This window comes from Theropithecus gelada, chromosome 6 (assembly GCF_003255815.1).
Source record: "Theropithecus gelada isolate Dixy chromosome 6, Tgel_1.0, whole genome shotgun sequence".
Classification (NCBI taxonomy): Eukaryota; Metazoa; Chordata; class Mammalia; order Primates; family Cercopithecidae; genus Theropithecus; species Theropithecus gelada.
Genome location: NC_037673.1, coordinates 55340406 through 55354054, shown reverse-complemented (window position 1 = coordinate 55354054; position 13649 = coordinate 55340406).

Sequence of the window (13649 nt, the reverse complement as noted above, 5' to 3'; positions counted from 1 at the left end):
TCTGTGTAAGTCGTGATCCAGTTGGGATCACTTTGGGACTCTCAGAGAGAAGGAATCTAATGGAGATTGTTGGTTATACAGATGGTGGAAGAGATCGGTGGTAAGGCAACCCAGAGATTCACAGCAGCAGGAAGGCACTACTATCCCAATGGCTAGAGAGACCCAGAGAAAAAGTCGTGTTACCAGAGCCCAGAACTGAGTGTTCTGGGAGAAACTAGAATCATGATGGTCACTGCTTACCAGGATTTTGAGATCATGGGACAAATGTCGTCACTGCTTGAGATGACCCCTGTGCCTATTTGGGTGAGAAAAAAGGGGGACAAAATATTTTGGATTCTTTCTTCCTCTTGCCCTCCAATCTCCCATTGACCAAATGAGCTGAAAGCCAGTAGAAAAAAATAGCCTTGGAAATACAGTTGTTCAGGTCATTGTAATATTGCAAAATAAAGCAGAGGAAGGGCAGAGAATGAATCTGAGCCTTAACCAGCATATTAACACCCTACCTTTCTTTCCTAGTTTTTCTCTTCCATGAATCTTGTACCATTTCTACCTTCTCCTTCTCTTAAATACCGAAGTGACATAATTGCTAAGAGCTATAGTTAGCTAAGCAGCAGGATGACAGGCAGTAGAAGGTTGGAGAAGGAACAAAATTGCGTGGGTGGTCATGAAGAATGGAGTCATTCCTGCTTTAGGCCTCTGTGATTTGTAACATCTTCAGACCATTTTTACCTTATAGAGATTTTAATCTACTGAAAATAAGTGTGACTAAAAATGAATAGCTGCATCTTCATAAGGTACACAGAAAAACCAATGTTGGTATTTTATGGCTATTCCATGCATGAGAGAACCAGTATATTTCTAAATCTGGTAATAAACTCTTCTATAAACAGAAACCTGTAGATTCCACTTTGTTTTTCCCGACTTGGAAGAGACTCTGGTCTATACATGTTTAGATTCATGCTTTGTTCTAGCCCTTCGTTATGTCTTACTCACTTTACTAATGGAAGGCATCTCTTTGTTTGAATTGCCACAATTTAATTATATTAGTGAGCTCAAATTAAAAAGGCAAACTTCCATATGCAGTGTTAGAAAATAATATCATGGTTCATCAATGTCTGGAATTCAATTGAATAGAATAAATAGATTTTGCTCTGGGATTAGCCTGATAATACATTTATATGTAAAACAAAATTGATTTTAATGATTGCAGTACAAAAACGTCACGTCTAAGTTGAGTTAAATTTACAAACTATGGATCTATCTCTGCTATGAAGTACTAAATGATTAGATGTTTTAGCCCAGCCATGCAAGTTGGAACACATTCTCTGTTCCAAGCTTATAAAAAAAATTAGTACTATAAGAAATCAGGCAACGGGCCTGGGTCAGGGATGGTGGCTCACGCTCATAATCTCAGCACTTTGGGAGGCAGGAGGATCACTTGAGGCCAGGAGTTCAAGACCAGCGTGGTCAACACAGTGATACGCCCTTTCTACATAAAATTTTAAAAATAGCTGGGCATGGTGGTGCGTGCCTATAGTCCCAGCTACTTGAGAGTCTGAGGTGAGAGGATTGTTTGAGCCCAGAGGTTTAAGGCTGTAGTGAGCCATGATCACGGCACTGCACTACAACCTGAGTGATAGAGCAAGACCTTGTCTCTATAAATAAACAAACAGATAATAAATAAGGCAACAGGCTTCAGTGAAATAACTAAAATTGCCTTTCTTTTATACCCCTTTGAAATCGGTGGCAGCAGGATGACCTTTAAACTTATGATCATATAGACATGTTAGAAGAGTTTCAATGAGATATAAATTTATTATGTGATTTATGTGATCCTACTAAATAGAAAAAATATGATAAGTACAGAGCTATATGAATTTTGAAGAACTTTGAAACTACATGAAAGATCTTTAAATATTTCAAGAGATAAAGAAATGTAAAATCCAAACATGTGATAGGGTATCCTGGAGGGGAGTGCAGACAGAGAATGAGATAATAACATAACTACTGGTGTACTAATAAATGCTTGGCAGCTAACTTTTTCAGAGGTGACCAGAACCTTGATTTGTTGCATTTTCCAATTTCTGTGGTATAATTTCTTTTACCATGGTGAACTTCTCACTACCAGAGTGATGTCACCGAATGCGGAGTTGGAAAGAGATGCACAGCAGTACATCATTATAAAGTATTTCCAGCATATGGATGTAACAGACATAAATAACCTCAAGAAATAGATAATAATAAATTGTAGGGAAACAATTAGTGATGAGCTTAGAGTATTTGTTGCCTTTGTTTTTAACATAATTCATTTAATTGTAAGTTTCTATAATTACATAATGATTGTGTTAACAACTGGCTTGCACAATTCCTGAAATTTTAACAATCACTCCTCACGAACCTTTTTAAACCAGCTCCAACATAGCAATACTAATAATTTAAACGTGGGGACATGAACTATATGTGCTCTGAGAAGTAGGATATCACTCCTATATTCTGAATGATTAATAGGTCTTGGTATGTTCTTTTAACATCTCAGACAGCACTGCAGTAAATATCTCGGTCTACAGCTATGGTTGTGTATATAAAATCTCAGCCAGCCTAGGTTACAAATAGAAAGTTTAATTTAGATAGCATACTAGCTTCTTTAGTAGTGAAGTACCATTTAATCTCAAGAAGACTTAGTATTAAGTACATAAGTATTTAAGATAATCTGAATCATGGAATTAATAATTTTTGTTACAGAAAGAATCTCTACATTTAACCCTAACATTGAAACTGTATGTTAATACTTCACATATAGTAATGTATTAGTACTATAATCACAATTAAAAACTGAAATTTAAGTAACTGACATGGCTTTAGAAATTTAAGCTGAAGCCTTATGACATTTAAATTTAGTATTATAATATATGATAACTTAAATTTATCATCTTGTAAGTTTAATTTATTCAATTTATAAGAATGTTTGCATACTTAGGAGTACTTGTTATAGCAGACAATTGCAAAACAGTATTTAAAAAGGAAGTCAAGTATATTATAAATGCAATATAAAATATTAAAGGGAAAGTAATTAAGTTTTAACTGGGATCCTATAATAGAGTCCTCTTAGTCTTTTGTTGAGATATAAAGACACAATGTAAATTTTTAAAATTAAACTTAAAAGTGCAAAGAAGAACTAGATATTTAAGTATACTGAATGTCAGGTTTTTAAAACCAAATCCACTTCTGAGCATAAAAGTCAATCTCAAAAAAAAAAAAAAAACAAACTCCAAAATCTCATTTGCAATCTGTTTTCCTGGGAATTTGTGTTTGTAGATGAATGTCAATATAATTTTCTGATACAAACATGTAATTTTATTCCAGTAATATTCTTTTGAGAACATGACATGAGTAGAAATGAAAGGCAAAGATGTAATCCATGTAGAGAATAAGGTAAACCTTTAGAGCCGAGATTGGATATTGCCAGAGAATAGACATCTGCTTGAAGTACAGCGAGTTTTAGAGTGGGTTTTAAAATATTTTCAAGAAATTGTCATCAGTTAGTCATTGGGAGCTTTCAGACGAAAATTAAAATTTCTGACTTCCTTTGCGAAATTTCATGATCAGACAATATGATCAGACATTTCTACACATCAACAATCAGCTGGAGCTGAGAAGTGCCTGCCCCCAGAGAAGAGGCAGCTCTCTCCATGGACCTCACTTGACTGACTCACTCAGCTGGTTCCTCAGATGTTTGAATGTGAGCCTAGTGCAAAGTCAGGTGAAACTTTCAGGGGGCTTGTCTATTTCTAAGTTCTGTTTACAAAAGCTGATTTTAGTTCCAAAAAGTGTATTTTGGATGATTTTAGGGAAAGTGTGGGCTTCATCCTAAGCTACCTTCTGGCATTTTTAAGCATTATTGGTTTAAGAGGAGTTAAGGGTCAGGTAGTGATCTGGGATTGGGGCAGGGAAGTGCTGGATAGAGAAAGGCAGGTTCCTGGCTAGGGCTCCATGCCTGAGCCTGTGCCCACGGACCTATGTGAGGACAGTCATTTCTGTTTTCCTGCTCAAATGTCACATTTCTCAAGACCACCCTAGCCCACCAGACCCCCATCTTGTGCCTATTAAAACCCCAAGACCCTAGCGGGTACACACACAAGCACCTGTATGTGGAGAGGAACACACAGGCAGAAGAAGACACAAGCAGTTGGACATTGAGAGGAACGCACCACGGAAGAGCACATCGACAGGCACCAGCAGAGGCTCTCAGGCCATCCATCCGCGGAAGGATGAGGAGTTTGGCCTGGCGGTCAGAGGAGAGCCACTGAATGGCCCGACGCCAGGGGAAAACCACCTTCCCACTCCAACTCCCTTCTGGCTCCCCCATCTGCTGAGAGCTGCTTCTACTCAGTAAACCTTTGCACTCTTTCTCCAAGCCTAGGTGTGATATCTTTTGGTACATCAAGGCAAGAAACCCCAGGATACAGAAAGCCCTCCGTCCTTGCTGAGAGGTGAAGCCAGCTGGACTAGGAGTGGGGACTTAGAGTAACTTTTCTGTCTAGCTAGAGGATTGTAGATGCACCAATCAGTGCTCTATGTCTAGCTAAAGGATTGTAAATGCACCAATCAGCACTCTGTAAAAACACACCAATCCGCGCTCTGTGTCTAGCTAAAGAATAGTAAATGCACCAACAGCATGCTGTAAAAATGCACCAATCAGCACTCCGTGTCTAGCTAAAGGATTGTAAATGCACCAATCACTACTCTGTAAAATGGACCAATCAGCAGGATGTGGGTGGGGCCAAATAAGGGAATAAAAGCTGGCCACCCTAGCCAGCAGTGGCAACCCACTCAGGTCCCCTTCCACGCCCTGGAAGCTTTGTTCTTTTGCTCTTCACAAAAAATCTTTCTGCCGCTCACTCTTTGGGTCTGCACTACCTTTATGAGCTGTAACACTCACCTCAAGGACCTGCGGCTACATTCCTGAGGTCAGGGAGACCATGAACCCACCTGGAAGAAGAAACTCCAAACACATATGAAGGAATAAACTCTGGACACACCACCTTTAAGAGCTGTAACACTCACTGTGAAAGTCCATGGCTTCATTCTTGAAGTCAGCGAGACCAAGAACCCACCGGAAGGAATAAATTTCGGACTCATTGCAATAAGTCAGGGGGTCTAATTGAGCTGATAAACACAAGCCACCTATAAATGGCCAAACTAAAAGAGCATATGGTAACACATGCCCGCTGGAACTTCAGGAGCTGTAAACATTCACCCCTAGATGCTGCCGTGAGGTCGGAGCCCCAGAGCCTGTCTGCATGTTCCCCCTAGAGATTTGACCAAAGAAGCAGGCCACACCCCCACTGCACACCCTGCCAGGGGGACAAGGGAACTTTTCCCGTTTTGGTAGCACTGAAAAGAAATGGAAGAATAAGTCTGACAAATGAAGACCTACTAAAGTTTTCATAAGCCGAGGCATCCACCATAATGTAGATGGTTTCTTTTCTTCCTGGATTTTCACCTGATCAACATAAGGATATTAAATTCAACTCATATCATTCTCTTAAATTCATAATGAGATTTAGGATAAAGGTGAATTTTGCTGTTTAGTCAACTAGGAACAAGAGCTCATCCCTCACTTAAGTGTATTGTTGGTTGAAATATAAATTCCATTAGCAGTTGCCATAATCTATCCTCATTTCCTTTGTTAGGCTTGTGAATAGACTCACTTTACTGATTCTGAAATACCTGGACTGTGTGAACTTATGTGGCTAATCTCTTCATTCCTTTTACCACATTAGGAGAGAGAATAACATCATTTGAGGCAAAGTAACATATATGGGTGGCAAAGGGGCAGCTATAGCAGCAAGTTGCACCTGTTACATATGGATTTAACCTCATGAATTCTTTAATGAAGCAAACCTTTCATGTTTCTATTCACTATCCTGTAGGTATACCTGGCAGTTTTGCTACAGAGTGACTCAGGATTAAACTCCAAATATCCTCAATATAGATTAGTCATAGGGAAGGGCCAGTGACTGACAGTACACCCAAGAGAAGCACTAGGCTTTTTGGTTTTAAATAAATAATATGCTCTGGATTGAAGCAATTACATCTTCCTCTGAATACAGCTTTCTACCTAGATATTAAAGAAACAGAATAACAGTTGAGTTTTGTAGAATCTAACATATTTCTCTCGATTTTTTCTCCTCTGGGGGAACACACACACATATGCTTATTTTAAGTCAATCATCCTACAGTTGCTCAAGTTAAAACCATATAGCAGAAAACGTTTGGAATTTTAATCGGATATGTCAAGATTGATGCAACTGGCCCAATTGCTTGCTGAACAATCATGAAGATGACACTGATCCCATTTTTTCTTTTTGGTAAAACAAATATAATAATAAAAAGTGTCTTAGAATTCATTAGATAAAACAATATAATATCGAGAGTATTTGACCATTTTTGACCTACAACCAAAACCATTTCTTATTCGAAAAAATAGCAAGAGGAGAAATTAGAAAGTAAGCTTCCTCCCCTTTCTAATGATTTTAATATTATATCTTTATTAATATTTCTCTATTCATATTACCTCTTTGTTTTATATTGACGTCAGTAGTTATTGATATTTATGTCATGTTATACTGTTGTCATTCAATAAATAGCATATCTTATACTTAATTTATTATTAGAATTTTTTGGTTATTAATTGTTTCCTTCATCATCCTCCTGGGGAAATCAAATTAAGGAATATTCCAAAGCGAAAGCAATTTACTCTTTTTTTCCATTTTTTCTTTTTGAGATGGAGTCTTGCTCTGTCACCCAGACTGGAGGGCAGGGCACGATCTTGGCTTACTGTAGCCTCTGCCTCCTGAGTCCAGGCAATTCTTGTGCCTTAGCCTCCTGAGTATCTGGGATTACAGATGCGTGTCACCGCACCCTGCTAAATTTTGTATTTTTAGTAGAGACAGGGTTTCGCCATGTTGGCTAGGCTGGTGTGGAACTCCCGAGCTCAGGTGATCCAATGGCCTCAGCCTCCCAAAGTGCTGGGATTACAGACATGAGCCACCACACCCAGCCAGTTTACTCTGTTGTGACTGACAAAATCAAAGGTAAGTCATATAAGCATTTCCTACATTTTGACTCCTTTTATGTTGCCTTTTCTTATTATTGTCCCTTCTCAACTATCTTTAAAAAATTTCTCCAACTGTATTTTCAGGAATACCAAATTTCTTTGATATTATAAAATATTTCCTGAAAAACATATTTACTGGCAAATTCTTTTGGGAATTGGTGGCTTAAATAAAATGAACAGATTTCTTCAAGTCAAGATTTTTCTAGAACTTCCGTATCCTAAATCTGCATTACGAATCTCCAAGAGAGAAATAGAGTGCAAAGCTTTTTCCAAACTTACACACACTGACGCATTATTTTTCTTTAGAGTAACTTTTAAGATCACAAAGAATATTCCCTGGAACATAGTTTGTCAGTATATGTAAGTAATTGTCCTTTATAAGATACATTTAATTTAAAAAGATCCTGAACCTGTCAGATAGGTTGGAATGTAAGTTCAGATCTTTCTTGTAGTAGGACAATAATTAGGTAAACAGGAAATTTAGCACCAACTTTGACATCATATGTCTTAGTCTGTTTTGCATTTCTATAATAGGGTATTACAGACTGGGTAATCTGTAAAGAAAAGGAAGTTATTTCTTATAGTTCTGGAGGCTGGGGAGTCCAAGAGCATAGTGCTAGCATCTGGTGAGAATCTTCATTCTGTGGCATAAGATGTGGAAGGCATCATATGGTGAGAGAGCAAGAGCATGTATATAAGCTCTGGTCTCTCTTCCTCTTCTTTAAAGCAATCAGTTTCATAATGGGGTCCCAGCCTGATGAACTTATCTAATGCTAATTACCTCCCAAAGGCCCTACCTCTAATTAACATATGAATTTTAGGCTTCCAACACATGAAATCTGGGGGTTGTATTCAAACCATTGCATTGTGGTTCCAGAGCTGTTAAATGTCTTATCCACAACCTCACTCAGTAAGAAAATCTCGCTTCTAGAGGGAGAAATTTATGGTGCAGTGATCAACTGGATGGCCAGGTAGTTAAGGTAACTTTGCAATGTAGATATTCCATCTCCAGATCATAAAGAGTGGTTTCCAGTTGACTTTTGCAAATTTCTATTTTCTTATAATGGCAGAATTGAAATGTTTTAAAATAAATTTTGGTCCATGTCCACTGTGGTCTGCAAAGGCATTTTGTGTTTAAAAGAGAGCGTGTTGGTAGTCCTTTGCACTGAACTGTAAAGATGTAGAAGCTGTAAAGACTTCTTCATAAACCACTTTTGAGGAAGAACCTAACTAACAAAGCAAGAGGATATATCACGTTTAGTACATTAGAGCAAGACTTTTACACTTGCTCTTTGCCAAAAGGCCAAGAAGTGATTAAAGCAAGATTTTTTAAGTTAAAATTTAATGTAGTTGTAGAAAAGTAAGCTTCAATTAATTTATTTTAATGGCACCATGAAGAAAGGAGTTAGTCCTCCTCTATATCCAGAAGTGACATATCAATAAAATTCAGTAGGAAAATCAATAAATCTTAATTGAATACTTTTTAAACTGTTTATTATACAAAAATAAAGCATAACTTTACAGTTTCACTTTATTCAATTCAACTGAGATGCATCCTTCAATGTCCACTACATGGTTTTGAACATGTTAGGCTTGCTATTGATAAAACAGTCTGATTTTTTTTTTTCTCACAGTGTTTAACAGCTGTGTACTGCCAAAGATACAGTGCATATATATGGATGATGACTACATAGTTTACCTGGGAAACTCTTCATCATGCCTTGTCTCAGTTAAAAATCTCTGTATTTGGCTGGGGTTGGTAGTTTACTGCATAATCTCAGCACTTTGGGAGGCTGAGGTAGAAGGTTTGCTTGAGCCCAGAAGTTCAAAACCAGACTGGGCAGCATAGCGAGATGCTGTCTCTAAAAAAAAAAAATTACCTGGGAGTACAACTGGTGTGCTTCTGTAGTCCCAGCTACTCAGGAGGCTGAGGTGAGAGGATTGCTTGAGCCCAGGAGGTCAAGGCTGCAGTGAGTCAAGATCATGCCATTGTACCGCAGCATGGAGGACAGAGACAGACCACATCTCAAAAAAAGTATGCATTTCTAAGATGAATTATATGGTTTTCCCATGAAATAGTCATTGCTATCCCATGCGAGTTTAATGTAGCTAAGATGCATTTAGCATGACCCACTTATGTTACCACATCTTTGATTTCAACTGCCTTTCCTATAAAGGTAGGTTAAAATTTTTTCATGCTATAAGCATTTATGACCTTACTTTTAGGCTTTATTAAGCAGAGCTGCAGAAAAATGAATTCAGTCTATGGACCTTTATTCAGATCCTACTACAGATTATATTATTTTTTACTTTACCTGCTTTGTTGACACTATGACTGTGGTGGTAAAAATTGTTAATGACAGTCAATGACACAAGGTACCATCTGGTTTATGAGAATGAAGGAAATGTATTTAGGCAGGATATGGTTTCTCTAATGTTTTTCAGACTCTGACTCATAATCAATTACTTGTCATTTCAGCTTGGACGTATATGTTTTGTTGTATTACATAGCAACATTATTTCACCCTGGCTTCAGAGAGGAAGGACTGAAATAGAAATTTGAAATCCTTGTTTCAAATAAAATGATTTCCTACAATTTAGGTGGACATAACTGGAAAAATAATTTGAGAGGAAAAATGAATGAATTTGAAGTGTGCTCTGGGAATAATAGGTCTCATTCATTATAAAATACTTAAAATGTGCTGTGATGTGGTGGTGAAACTCTGGCAGAGATATGAGTTTAAATATAGTCACACTAGCTTCTTTGGTCAATATTAGCTGAATTGCCAATGCTAACTAAGCACACCAAGATGTCATAATTATTTATCTAGGAAAGGAAGTTGTAAAATAATGTTATTCCGGATTCCTAGATACTTCAAAAGAATTTCTTCTTGAACTTAGTAACATTGTCAATTTGCTGATACATTTAGAATTGCAATTGAATTGATATATTTTATAGGGTTCCTTGAGAAGTAAAAGTAAGAATGTGCTTTATGCCGGGCATATAACAGGTGGTTTGCTTTAGTGATGTAAATAATACACTAGTGTGCTACATCACAATTTAAAATATTCATTTGGTCTTCCCTGATTCTAAATGGTTTTTCTCTTAGCACTTATGACATAAGAATGGCATATTATGAATTCCTGAAGCCACATTTTAATTTTATTTGTGAGAAAAAAACAGAAATGAAGACTGGGAGCTTTAATAACTTAAAATGAGACTTTTATTATATGTATTTAAAGATTTCCAAGAATTAATAATCAAAAATATAGTATTAAGTATCTTTAGGATATGTCAATATATTTATAGAAAATTAAAAAATTTGTTATTTTAAAAAATAGCAGATACTATAGGTTATATCACAGTACCCCAGATTCCTGTAAAACAGATTCAAGCTCTCATTCTTCTGTTCCATTAGTGAGTTCAGTATTGAAATGGTTAAAGTAACTGATTTTTTAAAAAGTATCATTTATTTCAGTTACACAGGCATGGTCTTAATTTCTCTATGTGTTTGAGTGACGTTTTCAGTAAAGCACAGTGAACTTTTCAGAAAAAGTATTACACATACTGATATTTGACCTAGTACTATTGCTATAGTACCAGTCTGATACTAAAACACACCAAATGTCTGTAGGGCAAGTTTCTTGTGACCCTGAAGGAATTTCAGGTCAATAAATTAGAGAGAATCTCAATATTTGGTTATATTCCGACATACTGACCCCATTGAAATTATTGTAGATTGTTTTCCAAACATTGTGTGCTTGTTTTTGTGGGCATGAGATGAACAAAAGCACAGTTTCTTGACCGGTTAATGGAAGAATGTTTCTCACTTTATAAAATAAAACAAAACAACACAAAAAGCACATCTGTAACCAAAGCATGCAAAATATGACTGCTGCCATGAGGAAGAATGAACATTTTTGAATCATTTAAGCTAGAACTTCCTGTATGTAAGAAAGGTAACAAATAAAATCCTTCGAGGAATGAACTGGTTTCGCGTGTGTGTGTTTGTGTGTGTGTGTGTTAGACACTGCTTATTACAACTAAAGGAAGCACTTTGACAGGTGCTTTGCAGAGTAAAGTAAAAAATTACTTTGCAGAGTAAATATAATTATTTCTTAGAAGACTTTTAGTAGTGTATTAGTTTATTGTCTTCCTTAAAACAAGAGAAAGAAAAGCTAAATGATACTAATTAGAAAAAAATTACTTCCCCAGAAATAGTTGATAAAGTATAATATTCATAAAAATTCTTATTTGTGAATTTCAGATTCTTTGAGAAAAATGTTTGTGTATCATTTCAGTCAACTTTGATAGCGAATAACATCTTTATGGAAAACATTTTGTTGGTTCAGGTGCTTTGGACAATCCAACCCAATGTGAAAGTTTGCATTTCTTATCTTAAAATGTCCTCTCAAGAGTTAGCATACCACATCAAATTTACAAGCCATAGCTGTCTCTGTGGCTTAATGGCTTTATCCCTGCGAACTCTGGCTTGTTGAAGTAGTCATTCATTAGGAAGACCTCAGCCGTCTGGCTGCTGTACCTCAGGGGCTGTTTGGAGAGCTTACAAACTCTCTAGTTCCCCTGCGCAGAAAGTCTGCCAGCCAGCCTGACTCATGAAGACAGTCACCAGGTCCAGCAAGCCTGTTGTGCCATTGCTGGATTATTTAGTGAAGTGGCGCTTCTAGTGTCCAAGCAAAGCATGTTTCTTCACTTTAGGCAATTTTCTGGGCCAGTTTCTATAGAATATGTTGTTACCTATGTGGAGCAACATGGTCAATGTTTATGTTTATGGTCAGTGTTTATGTCTATAGCTAGAACAAATCAGGTAAAACAAAGCTTGGGTGGATAGTATAAGATAAGGGGATTGCAGCCCTCAGCAGTGGTCTGTAAAATGGCAAGAGCTATAAAATTGGAAAGTCTATTTGCTGCATTGGCATTCAAAGTAAAACAGGAAAAACAGTAATAATAATAATACAAATTGTGATGAGTTCAGTGTGGCAAGAATCTTTGATGAAACCATAATTTCAGTTAAAAATCACATTTAAATGTGTTCAATGAAAGACTCATATTTCTATTTCTAGAGCATCTCTTTCACAACATTTTAGAAGCATTGGTTCCTTCATTCTAGTGATGGTAGTGCGTGGCAAGTATTATCCTCTCCATTTTAAAGACAGAAATTGATCATCAGAGAAGTGAACAATTTATTCATCATTGTAGAGTCGGAGGTAAGTAGAACCTGGAGACAAAGAATATGAATAAACAGAGTTTATCTCTTTGTTCATTTCTTCCAAAAATTTTTGAAGAAGACATACTGCCATAAATTCATTTGGAAAAAAACCCCATAAAGATGAGTCTTCCCAGCAGCTTAGATAATAATCTTTTTCAGAAGCTTGCCCACAGTTAGAGGGGAAGCATAGGACTGTGGCAAGGGAAGTCTCTGGAAGTCTCCAGAGCTGCTTTGCCACTCACGAGCTGTTTGACCTAAACCAAGTTCTTCCCTGGGTCTGTATCCTCAACTGCAAATCAAGATAATACCACCCTAACTCTGCATTAGGAGTATTGTGAGGATTGCACTGGATACCAGATTTGAAATATTTTGTAGAATGCAAAGCATTCTACCAAAATGAGGTGCAATTAACAATGTGGCCGTCATAAGCAAAGCCAAGGTAGGCAGAAGCTTCTCCTATTAAGGGATCTAATGTAAAGATATCTTTATAGAGCTATAAGGAATCCAAAGTTCATGACTCCATTAGGGCCAAAGAAAGGCTGGGCCAAGAGGGGCAGGGTCATTCTTCCTTGGCCAGGCCTCATTCAAGGGAAGTACATGGGCAGGTAGTGTGGGTCTAAAGTAAATCCCAGACCCTCAACTCCATACCTGTGGAAACTCTGAACCTTGGCATTATTCCTGGGAACTCAGAAAACTCTCTTGCGGGTTCCTTTGTCTCAGCTCCCTATCAGGACCAGCATGCCACTCTGGTACTCCTGACACCAAGCCAAGAGAGCTGCCCGCCCCCTTCCAAGACACATAAAACCATTCATGTGCATGAGTGTGTGTGCACGCATGTATCCTGTGATTTTTCTCCTTGATGTGTCTTGTCATAACATGCCTACGATTTCGGCCTTGAAAATAAAATCCTTCAGGCTATGCCTGTACTTTCTTCTTTATATCAGGAATCCCTGAAATGGTCATAGTCATGAATAGCCATAATAAAGGTTCTCATCCATAGACCCCTAAAGATATCAGAAGCATAAAATTAAAAAGCAAAACACAGAGCAAGATAAAAAAACAATGATAAGGTTTGGGTAACAGCTCCTGTGTAGCCCCTTCCTGGCACCTAGGTAGCTGCTATTGTGTTGACCTGTTTTCTTACATTACTTCCTAAACCTATGTATTAACTTTGAATGTGATCTCAATGTCAGTTGCATACTTTGGCTGGAGACAATTTCATGCTGTATTAAGGAGATCAACTCAGGCCTTGCTAATCATAGTATGATATACCACTGATAATGCACAGTGAACCTACA